Source organism: Neopsephotus bourkii, unplaced genomic scaffold (assembly GCF_033783945.1).
Source record: "Neopsephotus bourkii isolate Nb327-2 ecotype Australia unplaced genomic scaffold, CSIRO-AGI_Nbou_v1 NB_730, whole genome shotgun sequence".
Classification (NCBI taxonomy): Eukaryota; Metazoa; Chordata; class Aves; order Psittaciformes; family Psittacidae; genus Neopsephotus; species Neopsephotus bourkii.
The window spans coordinates 1,928-17,056 of NW_026901228.1; the positions used below are offsets into that span (position 1 = coordinate 1,928).

Consider the following 15,129-nt stretch of genomic DNA (forward strand, 5'->3'; position numbering starts at 1 on the left):
GCCGCCGCCACCCCTCACCCCCCGCGCGTTCCGACGCTAGGCAGGCACTTTGCACACGCTCCCTCGCTCTGAGAGACCTGTGACAGGCGCTTCCGGCCGGGCGGCCGGCGGGGCTGGTTGGTCGCGCGTGCTCCCCCTTCTGCGCGGTTGCCAGCCGCCGCCGAGACTGCCTGTATTCGGGCGGGTGCTGCTGCGCCGTACTGCGGCCCTGCTAGCGGCTGGCACTTTGCAGACGCTCCCTTGCGCCCGCCCGCCTCCAGGTGGCCCGGCCCCCACAGCGGGCGCGGCGGCCGCCCCTCGGCCCGCGCCGGCCTCCGCCGAGGACCATGGGCGGTGCGCTTCTCCGGGCGCGGGGTGCTGCGCACGGGCGGCGCCGGAGAAGGTGAGGCAGAGAGGGGTTGTGAGTGGTGGGGGACCGGTGCTATGCCCAGCGCAGCTGTGGGGGGTCGCAGCTGCCGCTCCCCCCCTCAGGCCGCTGCGGTTCCGCAGGCCGTGAGGGAGAGCGGTCTCCTGAGCCCCTCGTCGCGTCTGCCGCATCTGTGCGGGGCGGGGGTACCGCCTTATCACAGGGACCGGCCCGGAGCAGGGGAGTCGCCTTCCCAGGCGCCGCCGAGAGCTGCGAGGCGGAGCCGGCTGTGGGCGCGGGTGCGGAACGGGAGGGAGGCAGGAAGGGGGGTCGCCGAGGCAGCCGCTTCGGTGCGGCCGGGCCCGTGCTTGTCGCGGCCCGGCCGCCCCCGTCACCTTGCGTAACGACCTTCTGCGCCCGGCGTGGTGTGGAGTGACTCCTCGGGCGGCTGCCCCCCGAATGGAGCAGGGGCCCAAGAGGCGTCTGCGGAGGGGGCGCGGCCCCGGGAGCCCGGCGGTGGCCGCCCGCATCTTGAGAGGGCGGGCGAGCCTCTGAGGGAAGCGCGGGTGGCAAGCGCTGCCGTGGATGGAAGATGAATTTCCAGCGAAAGTATGTTGATACGATTTACAAGCTTTCGGTTCTACCCGATGCTGGTTTTGTTTCCTCTTCAGACTTTGTAAGCGTCTAGGAAGTGAATCATAAAAAGGTTCCTGAAAACTGGCATCTCTGTGCCAGTTGTGCTTTGGTCTGCCATGTCTGCTACTTTCTTTTTGCCGAAGGTGTGTTGAGCTTTAAATTGGAAAAAAACAATGCTCTTCATCTGTCAGGTTCAGCATTTCTTGCGTATCAACATCATCTTGTGGTTTATCATAGGGATTTATCCGTTCTGTGAAGAGCAGTGACTGATCTGATGTGATTGCATAGGTGTGTGGACCTACATTAAAGAGGAATTTTGGGGGCCTGTTTCATTGTCTCCCTTGAGTTTTAGCAACTATTTAAGGTAAATTTACTTTTAAATATATCTAGGAGGAAAATAAATCTCACTCAGTTTTGAGAGACTGAATCTAGGTGGAGGCTTTCATTACTGTTAACATAGGGAGTGTAGGTTCCATCTTTTTCCAGATACCGTATAATACCAATCTCATCTTTTGAGTGCATATTTTTCTTTCTGCCACTGTGGTCAGTAAACTTGAGAGAATGAATTCTTAATTGTTATATTAGGTCTTCATACATCAATGTCTCTTGATAACTACAGCAGTAATAGAATATTCTTTAAATGAAGGCACACTCTTGAGATTCATGTTGTTCTAGTATATTTGTCTAAAAAAAATCTTTGTCACCTTGTCCCCATGAAATAGTATGATAGATTTTTCAACAGCATGACTCATAATCCTAAATACAGGAATGAATTTTTGATTTAGTGCAGAGCAAGTGCTTTATCTCAGCTAACAGCAAGTAGGGAGGTGGGAGTGTCTGGTACTTTATCTGTTAATCTTTGTCCTCAGAAGGACAGAATTCAGAGTTGTTTACAGGCGAGGGTTATATATATATCTTTACTCCCAAATCAATGAGGTGATCCCAGTTCCTTGAAAATACTTCTGCTGTTTCATAAAAGACTGAAAAGCTTTCAGAAAAGGAGGAACCAGTTAGTTTTTATTATTGAAACCATTTTGCCTGGGGACACTGAGTCCAATTGAGTCTGAATGAAATTTACACTTTTCCTTCTTCATTTCTGTGTAATGACTTGACTGCTCTTCATGAGAAACTGTGTTTACTGCAACACCCACAGTTGACATAATTATTGGCGGCTGTACCAAGCCTAATAGTAGGGAAAAAAACCCCACACTTTTTTCTCCCTTTTCTTTTCTTTTCTTTTCTTTTCTTTTCTTTTCTTTTCTTTTCTTTTCTTTTCTTTTCTTTTCTTTTCTTTTCTTTTCTTTTCTTTTCTTTTCTTTTCTTTTCTTTTCTTTCTTTTCTTTTTTTTCTTTTCTTTTCTTCTTTCCTGGTGGTTTTCTTACACATAATTTGACTTTCATCAGTGCTTTCAGCTCTTTACCTCTATGAGATGATGTAGGGAACAGTTTACTCCTAAATTGGCTCATGGAGCAGTATTTTAGCAAAACGAATGTCTGTTTTTCATAATTCAACGTGCACAGGCTTTTTTCTGTTGCTCTTATGTAGAATATGGATTTATTTTGTACAAGCTGTGTAAGGATTAAATAAGAACACATGCTTCCTCTTTTCTGGGTGACAAATTTATCTTGCTGTCCAGGAAGAAGTCAGCTTAAACAGCCTGGACTGAAAAGATGCTAAAAGGCAAAGTGACTGAATATAAGAAGATCAGGTTCTTTAAGCTCCCAAAACTAAACTGCCTAAGCAGCCAGCAGCACTGTGTGCAAAGCATCTAAAATCCTGTAATCTGTTTCATGAAGTAGAATCTGGTAAAATAATGAAGTATTCTAAATTCCTAAAATGACTTTGAATAAAGGCAGTTGCTCTCCAATTTGAAGTCATCTCTTACCAACTAGAAGATTCCTTTCCTCTCCCTTGCTTAAAAAAAAAACAACCAACTTTATTCCATTTACTTCTATGCTTGAGATAATATGTAGAATTTTAATAACACTATTCATTTCCCTTCAAGTTTTAATTTTTATTTTTTTTTCAGTTTTGATCACAATAGTTTTGGCATTGTATGCCACTGTTATCTACTAAGTTCACTCTGCTTTTGCTTCTGTTTAATGAAATAGCTTAGTATTCAGCTTTCTTCCTCAACTTGGCTCTAAAATTTTAATAGAAATTCAAGAACATTTGGCATTCACAGCCCTTCACTGATATAGTAACTTGATTATTAGTTATGTGGTAGGTGTTTTGAAGGTTTATTTTAATGCAGTGTTCATGTTTTGAGCAGATTGAGATTCAAAGAATGAAAATCAGAGCATGGGAGAATTAGTTCAGTTTTATTGATAAGTGGTAAGGGGGACTTGGTGGCAAATATTTGCCAACAGATTGTCTGACTCCGTGTATGTTTAGTCTCTTAAATAGATAGTGGAAGGAAATACAGTATGGTAAATGTCAGAAAAGCTAGGTTCTGATAGTGTTTTCATGTATATCACATTATTCCCAAAGTATCTGCAAAACTCTTCTGCTTAGCCTGGTTTGGAACCTGCGCACTACTCCAGCAGCAACTCTTGGTAATGAACATCGGAAGCATCTGCTGAAGGAAATGTACATGCTCCACAGAGCTAATCAGCTGTGAATCTGATGAGTGGAAACTCTGAGGAATCAAGCAGTTTAGCTATCACTGCATCTTCAGTTTAAAAAATTCTGAACTGATTGGACTAGAATAAGGTCATCCTTTATTCCACTTTACTTTTGCTGAGATAGTATTTATGCATCTCTGTGTTTCATATACCACATATGCACGTGAACTTAAACAAAAAAAACCCAAACCTAAAATAACCCTAAAACCCCTTTTGTCTTCCATACTTGAGAATAAAAAGTGGAATTTTATATTTGTCTCTGTATATGTGTGCACACTCAAATCCTCTTGCTTTCCGCCTTCGCTTCCTGTTGCTAGCAAACATTATAGAAGCTGTAAAGGCTTCATTATCTGTTTCACTTTAATTTCTTGAAAAGCCCAGACCTGTAATATAGCAAAGATAAGTTCTGTGAGGAATAAGTCTCTTTCAGATTATGTTTTGATAGTGATTTAATTTCCAAAACTTCTGACTCATCTTCTATCAATACTTGTTGTTTATGTGAGTCAATAACTCAGGGCTACAAAGAGATGTTAGCTAGAGTTTTATACAAATTTACATTAATTCATTAAAAGGTTTTGGATTTTGACATAGGTTCTATTTAATTGGGTGGTAATTGAGGAGGAGCCATCTCAGTGGTAGAGAATTGGTAACACAAATGCTGACACAGCTTCCCAGAGGTGAGGCAGCAGGTTTTTGTGACAGTGCTAGCTTTTATCGGGGAGAATGGGCTTATTCTTCTGTTCAAGCTGGAATAGTTCATCTATCAGAGATGAATTTGTGGGCTTTTGTTCATGCTGTTCAACAAGAAAAAGTCTTGTCTGCTTTAATCAGGTTAATCCTGCAAGCCCAAGGTCTATGCATGCACCCAGGCCAGGGCATAGCTCCTTTGAGGAACTTCTGTTAAAATTAATGACATTTTTGTATGTCTGTGACAGCTTGTGTAGAAGGGAAACACCACAGTGGAAGAACAGAGAGGAGAAAATTAGTTTGGGGTACAGGGATTCCCTCTTAGACTGCTCTAAGCAGCAAAGTCCTTTTCATGAGGAGAGCTTAAGTCAGTGCTGTGGTTCATTTGATTTATTATTTATGGTTTGTAGGAGTTAAGAATCCTGTGATCCTGGCCCTTTGAGTCTCACAAGGTCTTATTCCTGTTAGCTAACTATATTTCTTCATACATCCCACAGGCATTTCAAACTATTTAACCTTGATTATTAGTCTAATGTATTGGTATTTGTCTTACTGATTTTTATATCCTGATAAAAGCCTGTAGGCCTTGAAAGCTATCAACCACCTCTTTTGACCTTGTTGTCCTCTAGACAAAAGGATTTAAGGGTATTTGTCAGTTACAAGTAGCAGGCATAACATGATTTTACTTTTAGGAGCTGTTGCTACTGGGTCATGTAGTTTGTATGTACATTGTTGCCATATAACGTATTACTTCTGGTTACATTTTCTTAGAATAGTTTTATAGCTAAAACCTTTTCTTCATTTTTGTTAGAGATAGGTAATGAAGTTTATTGCTGTTTCCTTTCCATTGCATGTTAAGGTTGTGTTCCTCCCTTCCCTAGGAAACAGTGAGTATACATGACTGGTACAGCGTTTTATATAACCTGTATTGGGGTCCTGGCAAAACATTTTGAGATAGCTACTAATCAAGTAATAGATTACATATTAGGAAAAATTTCTTCCCCAGAAGGGTTGTCGAGCACTGGTACAGGTTCCCCAGGGAAGTGGTGGAGTCACTGTCCCTGGAGGTATTTGGAAGAATCAAAGATCTTAAAGGTCTTTTTCAACATAAATGATTCTATGATCTGAAATTGTCATAACAGATACAAGCTGCAGTGAATTACTGTTCTTGCTGAAGGTTATATTTTAGGATTTTGATGGGTTTTGGACATGTGACATCTCAAGTTACTGAACCTTTGGACTTTCCCACATTATGTGATTGTCTTCTTGTCTACAATATGTGTGCCTAAAGTGGATTAATGCATTCTTAGAGAAGGTCATTGTTAATACAAAGATATCTTCATATATTCACTGAGACAGTAGTTCTCTTGGATTTAAAATGCTGTGTCATATGCCTCTCCTCTTTTATTCTTCTTTTGGTCCCCTCTCTTGTGCTCTGTGTTTGTTTCTTTTCTGCAGAGAACTAATACTGTTCAGTTTACTGTGTAAATGCAATTTTTGGAAGTTTCCCTTGAGCTCTGCAGAGCATGACCATATTTATGCATGTGATATACCTGGAAGATAATTTCAAGTATTAAGGACCCATGTAACTAAACTTTCTCTGCTATTGTGACTTTTTTTTTTTTTAAAGGAAGTGTAAGATGTGTTTTGTTTGAAGATGGTCTATCTGAAATGTTTCATTAGTCACATAAAACTTGCATACATAGGATAATGAGTTAATAAAAATATACATAGTTCCTGCGTTCAGTGAATTTAAACACTGAGATGGTATTCATAGCAAAAATCTTCGAATAAATCATCCACCTCCTAACAAGCTTTTGAGTGACTGCTGAGACTTACTTGGTAGGTCCTGTTCAAGTACAGTTTGAGCAGCAATTTAGTTTTTAATTTTGTAGATTAAGAAAAGTGAAAACACTAGCTTTAAGTTGCTCTTGGGAAAGTTCCATGCTGTACTGTTGGACCTCTGTATAGGAAATCAGTACTTTTTCTGAAAAGCTTGTTGTTTTTCCAAAAAAACCCAACAAACCCAAAACCAAAAAACCCCAACAGCAAAAACCCCCTAAAGCCCCTCAAAACCTAGAATAAGTGTGAGGAATGTTTCTAACATGGTAGTTATCCAGGTTTGACATTGTTTATCCATTCTATACCAAGACATTGTAGCATGATTGTTTTGAATGCTGAATAAAACTGGTTGCATGACCTAACTGTAGAATGAAAGTCCTGCACTGTTTCAGTGCACTGTAGTGTGAAGGCTGTTTCTGCCTAAAAAGAAATGCTTCAAGTACTAATGCCTCTAAAATACTACTCCAAGTAATAGTTTGCCTTTCTGATGTTGGCTAGAATTGCCTATTTCTCTCTGGATGTAATTAAAGCTTGCTGGTTTTAATAATTAAATAGCGATAAATACAGAAAACATAGGAGCTGTCTAGAAGCATTCAGCAAACAGTGGCAACCAAATCACCATCACCTTTACATTCTCTGGATGAATTTTCTTTCTGTCTTGCTTATAGTATGAATTGTACATTAAAATGGGCTCCCTTTTTCTGAAGGGAGTGTGGAGTATTACCTTGCTATGTCTGTCTTTGTTTACCTGGAGAGTCTGAGCCACCTGGCAAAGGAGCTTTCACACTGAAAATAAGAGAAACTAAGCAGACATATTTCATGTCTAGGAAAAACCTGAAATATTCTTAGCATGGAAGCTTTCACACCTGTTTGGCAAACTCCTGCTGTAAAGAAGCTTGCCCATGGTGTTCTCTGTAAGTACTAATAGATTGTGTATGGATACAAACTTTCCTACCTACTTCATGCACACACACATAGAGTGCATGCACACACACAAACACAAAAAACCCCACCAGAACATAATCAAGACACAGCTCCAAAACCCTCTAGAATCTTGGCATTCAAAACACTCTTAACAATCCTGACAAAAATGCATTTGGCTAATGATAGATACATGGTGGATTCAGAGACTATTTGGGCAGGATGAGAGACTGCCAAATGAATGGCTATTTCTTGGGTAGTAATAAGATGCTTAAAAAAAACACAAGCAGGAAAGCAGCTTAAGGCACCAATTTGATGCTTGGGTTGCGGAGATCTTACAGGCATACTTGCAAGCAGGGAGGAGGAGTGTGTTGATGGAATTTAAGGTAGGAAACGTTAAAATACATACCTCTGTTGCAGAGATCAACAGAGAGATCAGGAAAAAATCTGAAAAAAAATTGTAAGCCTGAACAAAATGAATTGTGTGAGAGTGGCTTTTGAAGAACTCAAACTGTTTATCTGGAAGTCAAGCTACATTTAGAAATTGAGCTTTAAATTTAAATAGACATGTATTCAAATTAGAATATCTAATGGTTTTCTTTCTCCTTATGTTTAAGAATTGTCACTCCTGTATTTCAGAAGGATTTTGTCAGTGAACTCAGTATTTGTGTTTCCTGATTTGACAGAACAGGAAAGATGTTCTACAGGGATGTAGAACACAAATATTTCTCAATCTTTACCACTCAGACTTCAACCTAGGTTGCACAGGATATGTAACCAGATTATTAAAGCTATATTATTACAATCAGTTCCTTAGCACATTGATTTGGTTTTGTAAGTTCTTGTAAAATTGAACAGTTTTCTTCCCTGTATTTCTCTCCATGAAATACAGTTTGTCAGTCAGTGTTATTGATCCTCCAAGAATATGGTGAAATGCAGTATAATTCTGTTTACACTTAACATCCTTTCATGTTATGCAGCTACTTTTCTTTTACTAGATTAGGATAAAACATGCAGGATGAGAATGTTGCAAATGCTTCCAGTGGTTTTTCTACTCAAGCTTACAGCTATTTTACTATTGATAATGTCAACCAATTCTGAATATTTAGTCTGATTTTAAGAGCCTGTAGTCAAGTTAAATATGTTATGGTTATATCTTAAAATGAAATAGTAGATTGTTATTCCTAATAGATATTTTCTTAGATACCAGTTGAGTTTGTTTATAAATCAGTTCTAGAAAACAGCATTTTTCTTTGTTTTGATATCTTATCTTCTCTTGAAAGAGAAATATAAACTATACACGTTACAGAGAAGATAATAATCTGTAGATCGTTGAAATAGTCTCCCAGATTTTTTCAGTAGCTTGGCAGTCAAGTTCAAGAAATTGGATAGTCAGTAAAATCAAAACTTGTGACTTTTTTAATGATGTGAGAAATGAAACCGAGTTGCATGAGCGTTTGGCAAGGCGATTTGACAAAGCAATTTCACATATGTCTGAATCTGGATCTCAGTGGTTTGAGGCTTCTGGGGAAGCTTATCAGTTTCACTTTATGGCCCCAGTTGTCAATCTTTGTGATGTCTCTATTTACTCTCCGTGGGTTTTGGACTGATAACCTTATAGGACTACACATAATTCCTTTGAAGAAAAGGCTACAGTAACTTTCAGCTAACCTGTGTTACCAGAATTTTCACCAAGGTAGGTTAAAGAATATTTTGAGCAAGGAAGAACTTCAGGCTAGAAGATGATTAGGGATTTGGCCTCTTTGCTGGCCATTGCAAATTGCTGCTTACTAGCAGCTGAGAGGAAGTTCTGTGAAAACTGTTCTTGCCCACTGGAAGTTTGGAATTTCAGTTCACTAGTTGATTCATGCTAGCTGCTGAATGTCTAGGGAGTGAGCAGTGGTCACAATGCTGTTGATATGTTACCAGCAGCCATTCAGTGTGCCAGAGGCCTGTACTGAAAGGAGTGGATTGTTGTCATCATGTAATGAGAGTCTAACTGCAGTGGGTAAAGCTCTGTACCAGTGTAAAAGGTATATTGGAGTTTACTTAAGCTGTTTTTAGGTTGATGCTATTCAAGTCTCTGGCACTGCATATTGAAACTAGTCCAATGAGGCCCAAGTGTGCAGTTAAACTTTCCTTTGAGAGCTGTACTGGCTGATACAGAGCAAAAGCTTCTAACAGGTTTAGCTTCTGTTCAGCTTCTAATAGTCCTTGCACCTTGATTCATTTCCTGGTGTAGTTTCTGTATGTACCAGTTGTGTAGCTTGCGCACTGTCTAATGTTACAGAAGAATATCAGTATTGATTAAGCTACTTAAAACATGTTTAAGAACAGTTTCTTACATACTGGGATACTGGAATGCATGTGGCCACATCTAGAGCAAAGAAAACAGTGAGTCTTAAAAAAAAATAATTCTTTTTAATAAAGCTGTACTTGAAAAATAGTATTATATTTTAAATACATAGAGAAAACTGGTTTACATAAATTTTGCATTTCTTAGACCTAAAAAGGAGGGGTTAGATGGAAATCTGAAGAATCCAACTTCTCATTATTTAGAGTTAAAAAAAAAGTAAATTAGCAGGGGTTTTTTTCCCTGCATTGGAAGCACAAGTTTTCTACATCCTATGTACTTGAACAGTTAGTATTTTTTTCCCATCCACCAGTAGTACTGTTCTGTTTGAATTGCCTTAGTCTCTGTTTTGAGTGTTGTTTTTGCCTCAAGTCTTGTTCTATACCCTTGAGTGTTGTTCCCATTGGGTATAGCAATCTTGAATTCTGTCACTCAACTCATAATCTGGTACTTCAGGATATGGTGTTCAGAATACTCTGTGTAACTAAGTGGTCTTCTAACGTGGTTTTATGATGTGTAGTAGAATCATAGAATAGATAGGGTTGGAAAGGACCTTAAGATCATCAAGTTCCAACACCACTGCCATAGGCAGGGGCATCTCATGCTAAAGAATATCACTGAAGACTCTGTCCAACCTTGAACACTGCCAGGGATGAAGCATTCACAACTTCCTTGGGCAAACCATTCCAGTGCCTCATCACTCTTACAGTAAAGAACTTGCTCTTTCTCCTATTTCAGTTTTAACCTATTACCCCTTGTCATAGAATCATAGAATCGGGTTGGAAAGGACCTTAAGATCATCAAGTTCCAACCCCCCTGCCATGGGCAGCGACACCTCGCTCTAAACCATATTACCCAAGGCCTCTTCCAACCTAGCCTTGAACACTGCCAGGGATGAATCAGTCACAACCTCCCTGGACAACCTATTCCAGTGCCTCACTACCCTAACAGGAAAGAATTTCCTCCTTATATCCAATCTAAACTTCCCCTGTTTAAGTTTTAACCCATTACCCCTTGTCCTACCACTACAGTCCTTAATGAAGTGTCCATCCCCAGCATCCCTGTAGGCCCCCTTCAGATACTGGAAGGCTGCTATGAGGTGTCCACGCAGCCTTCTCCAGGCTGAGCAGCCCCATTTTTCTCAGCCTGTCTTCATACGGAAGGTGCTCAAGCCCCCTGATCATCCTTGTGGCCCTCCTCTGGATTTGTTCCAAAAGTTCCATGTCCTTTTTATGTTGAGGACACCAGAACTGCACACAATACTCCAGGTGAGGTCTCACGAGAGCTTAGTAGAGGGGCAGGATCACCTTGTTCGACCTGCTGGTCACGCTCCTTTTGATGCAGCCCAGGATATGGTTGGCTTTCTGGTAGTGGTGTGGCTGTAAATGGCTTTATGGTATTTGGCTGTTCATGTTTCAGCATGACAACGCTTCCTACATGTCTTCCAACTTTTAGCCATATAGGCTAGACAGGGAGGTTGGAGAGGGATAAAGATGCTGCTTTCAGTACTGTACACCCAGACAGTACTGGCTTGGGGTGTTTGAACATCAGCCTAATCTAGACGATTGTGTTCTTATTACTTCTTAGAATGTTAGGTTAACAGAGGGTTAATACTCTAATACTCTATCCAGTAGGCCAAATGGCCTCACTTTTATCTAGCAAATTAATGTGTGGTTTGGTTTATTTCCGAAAAGACTATGTAAGTACTATCATTATATATTTTTGTTTGTTTATCCAAATTGGGGGGGGAAATGTCTTTCTCACTGTGTAATTTTCTGATCTACAACTCTGAATTCACACTATTGATTTTTTGCTTTGTATTACGAAGTTTTTTGATGAAGGTTTTTTTCTTGCCCTTTCACAAGCTACAGAGTATTTTTGAATATGTCAGCCACCTTATTCTTTAAATAACTAAAATTTGACATTCCATTAAAAAGGTTGCTGTTGCAGCATTGTAGTTTGGCAGAAATTACTCTAGGAACCTTACAGTGCTCAATATGTCCACCTCTGTACTATGGGCATCAAGCCTATTGCTCAGGATAAAAATGTTTGTTCAGGCCACAGAAACTCAGGATTAAAACATTCTTGTTGCTTATTTTGTACTGACCAGCTCTGTCATCCTTGTGTTTGACAAATGGAGGAAGAAATCTGTCAAATGTTATTAACATTTTTTTTTCTTTTTTTTTGCTATTTATCGTCTCTTGGCTTATGTGCCAAGTGCACTGCTGACTGTTGTCCATTTCATTAGTGTTAAGGTCTTTATTTCCATATAAAAATTATTTGTGTTATCACATAAAGTAAACCAGTGTTTGAGTTGTAAAATTGATTAAAAAAATGTATATATAAAAAGAAAAAAAAAAAAGAAGTGTTTAAAATTCTCCAGAATACTGTGTCACAGGTTTCAGGGGCTTGGTCATACTTTTCTTTCTGTCTTGGCTTGTGCCTGTCTCCTTCCTTCCCTATTCTGTGTAATTTGAAGCACGTTTTCTTTGTTACAGCTACTTAATTATTTCTATTACCACTGCTTCTGTGGTTCCACATCCTAAAAGACTGAAGGACTAATCATGTGCTCTCTTTTCATTTGGCCTTCAAGAGCTATGCAGGCAGCATATGCGTTTTCTGTTTTGCTCAGCACTGGAAACAGCATTCCACTAGACTGCAGATTTCAGTGAATATAATATCTTATTCAGCAGATGTATTAAAATTCAGCTATGTCTCAATTCTAAGTAGGCTTATTTTGGGCAATTTTTTTTTTCTTTTTGTTTTTTGTTGGTCAAGCTGAATTTCGGTTATTTGTGGGAAGTGTTCTGGGTGTTCTCTGCTGTGCTTGAAAAAAATCAAAATCTCCTTTTTAGTCCAGTCTTCTGAATGGCTTCTGCCTTTTTTCCTCCAAACATCTCATCTTCAATTATGAGATTTTGCCACATGGCTTGAAATTTTTTCACACGTTACACTGAAGCTTTACCTCGTATATTCTTTTCCATCCCTGATAGTGTACTTCTGAAGTTCTCCCATATTTGTGTAACCTATTTCTTTATTAAATAATTTAGGAAATATCCTTATTTACAGAACTCATTGACTTCTAGAACTGGACTAAACCAGAACACTTCATCGTGCCCAGCCCAGCAAACCTGGATGGACTTTTCTGTACAATTAAGATGAAGTGGATGAAGATTCTTAATGGCATATGTGCAGTTGTGCAAAATCTTTGTTGTAATCGGCTAGTAATAGACTCAAGATGAACTAGAACCTTACTCTTGGATTGCTCACCACCTAATTATCAAAACAGATGATTTCAGGCAAAGATTGCATGCCTTCAGTTAATCTTGCATCTTTTTCACATCAGTAACTCTTTCACACAGATCCTTCTTTTCGTCTTTTATTTGGCTTTTTCAACTGATCTCAAACAACTGTTATGATTGAGGCCATTCTTACCGAAGGTCTGACTCTTTGCCCATGTTGCCAAAGCTTTGAATCTACAGAAAATGAAAGTAGTATGTTGAAGAGGTGAGTAATTGCTGAGTGTTCTATAGTTTGTCTGGAACTGCAGATTTTTTCCCCTAAGGGTTATTTGCATCAGAATTGACTTGTATATTTTTGCTAATATATTCAATACATTATTGCAGTAACAGATATGGCTTGGGTATTCTCAATTTTTGTATAGGAATCTCTCCAAGTGCTGTCATTATACACCCCACCCCCCCCCACCAAAAAAAAAAGCCAGTCAGGATGAACAAATGAAAATATTATGGAGAAAATGTAAGTTTGCTACTTTAAATTATCTCAGTGGTCTGTTAGAATGTAGGAAAGCTGAGCATAACAGGGCATCAAATAAATCTGAATTTACCCAACTTTTTAAATGCTATCTTCCTAACTTCTGGTAAATCCATGCTAGCTATTGTCTTTCTGTAATTAAGCTGCTGCTTCTGTGAGCTGGCTTTTTTGAGTCCCTCTTTGAATTTTCATTGTATACTGATTTTAAGTGTCTAACATGAAACTGTGAATGTAATAGAACCTAGATCCTTACAGTCATGAAGCAGTAGTTGGCTTTGTTGATTTGTTCTGGGGTTTGGTTTGGTTTTTTATTTTTTTTTTAAGTAAATTGAAGAGAAATCCTTCCAATCCTAAAGAATCATACAGAATGATAGGTGAAAGAAGATCTGGTGGTAGTGGTGGTGAAGTTCTTAAGGAGTCATTAAATTAACTGGTCGGGTAATGCTTTCTTCAAGGTAAAGCAGACTTGAGTATGAAGAGCCAGAGCAATGCAGTTAATGGGAGGGAGGTTAGAAGTTAAATGAAACCGTACCTTTATAAAAAACAACTTAGTAGCTCAACTGTCTTGAAGATCACGTATTTTCTCAGGTTTGAAAAAATACGTGAGAGTCACTCAAGAGTCATATGCCGAAATAACTGTATGCAATAATAATTTTGAATTTAAACATATATTATGGAATTACAGATTAGGTAGGGTTGGAAAGGATCTTAAGATCATCTAGTTCCAAACCCTCTGCCATGGGCAGGGACATCTTACACTAAACCATGTCACTCAAGGCCCTGTCCAGCCTGGCCTTGAATACAGCCAGGGATGGAACATTCACAACTTCCTTGGGCAACCCACCCTTACAGTAAGGAACTTTCTCCTTGTATCCAATCTTAACTTCCCCTAAGTTTTAACCTATTACCCCTTGTCTTATCACTGCAGTCCATAATGGAAAGTCCCTCCCCAGCATCCCTATAGGCCCCCTTCAGATACTGGAAGGCTGCTATGAGGTCTCCATGCAGCCTTCTCTTCTCTGGGCTGAACACCCCCAACTTTCTCAGCCTGTCTTCATACAGGAGGTGCTCCAGTCCCCTGATCATCCTCGTGGCCCTCCTCTGGACTTCTTCCAACAGTTTCATGTCCTTTTTATGTTGAGGACACCAGAACTGCACACAGTACTCCAAGTGAGGTCTCACGAAAGCAGAGTAGACGGGCAGGATTACCTCCTTCAACCTGCTGGTCACGCTCCTTTTGATGTAGCCCAGGATACGGTTGGCTTTCTGGGCTGCGAGTGCACACTGAAGCCGGCTCATGTTAAGTTCCTCATCGACCAGCACCCCCAAGTCCTTCTCCACAGGGCTGCTCTGAATCACTTTTCAGAGCACACTGTAGCTGTGCCTGGGATTGCTCTGACCCAGGTGTAGGACCTTGCACTTGTCACGGTTAAACTTCATGAGGTTGGCATCAGCCCACCTCACAAGCGTGTCAGGGTCCCTCTGGATGTCATTCCTTCCCTCCAGCATATCAGCTGAACCACACAGCTTGGTGTCATTGGAAAACTTAGGGAGGGCGCACTCAATCCCACTGTCCATGTCAGCAGCAAAGATGTTGAACAAGACCAGTCCCAACACCGATCCCTGAGGGACACCACTCAGTACTGTTCTCCAGCTGGACATTGAGCCATTGACCACAACTCTTTGCATGCGGCCATCCAGCCAGTTCTTTATCCACCGAGTGGTCCACCTGTCAAATTGATGTCTCTCCAATTTAGAGACATAGATGTCATGTGGGAAAATATAAAAGCATAGATGTGATTTTCAAAGCAGTCTTAAGGTTTAAACCTCAAGTCATGGGTTGAGTCCTGACTGTAGGGTCATAACTGTAAGATGCATCTTTTCTCAGTATTAAAACAGCAGCCTAAGTTGAAATAAAGCCTGGAAAATATTGAGTGGTATGAAGC

At 40.3% G+C, this 15,129-nt stretch overlaps 1 protein-coding gene across 3 annotated transcripts in view; it reads left to right on the top strand.

Annotated features, from left to right (window-relative positions):
- Positions 1–228: 228 nt before the first annotated feature.
- Positions 229–15,129, top strand: part of MGAT5 (alpha-1,6-mannosylglycoprotein 6-beta-N-acetylglucosaminyltransferase) — a 130,664-nt gene continuing 115,763 nt past the window's right edge. For 2 of the 3 annotated variants that reach the window (XM_061354296.1, XM_061354297.1), the window contains exons 1-2: positions 249–382; positions 12,772–12,916. The gene's annotated coding sequence lies outside the window, so the exon portion shown is untranslated. Of the gene's footprint in view, positions 383–12,771; positions 12,917–15,129 lie in introns of all 3 variants that reach the window. The other variant, XM_061354295.1, reaches the window with a different exon arrangement.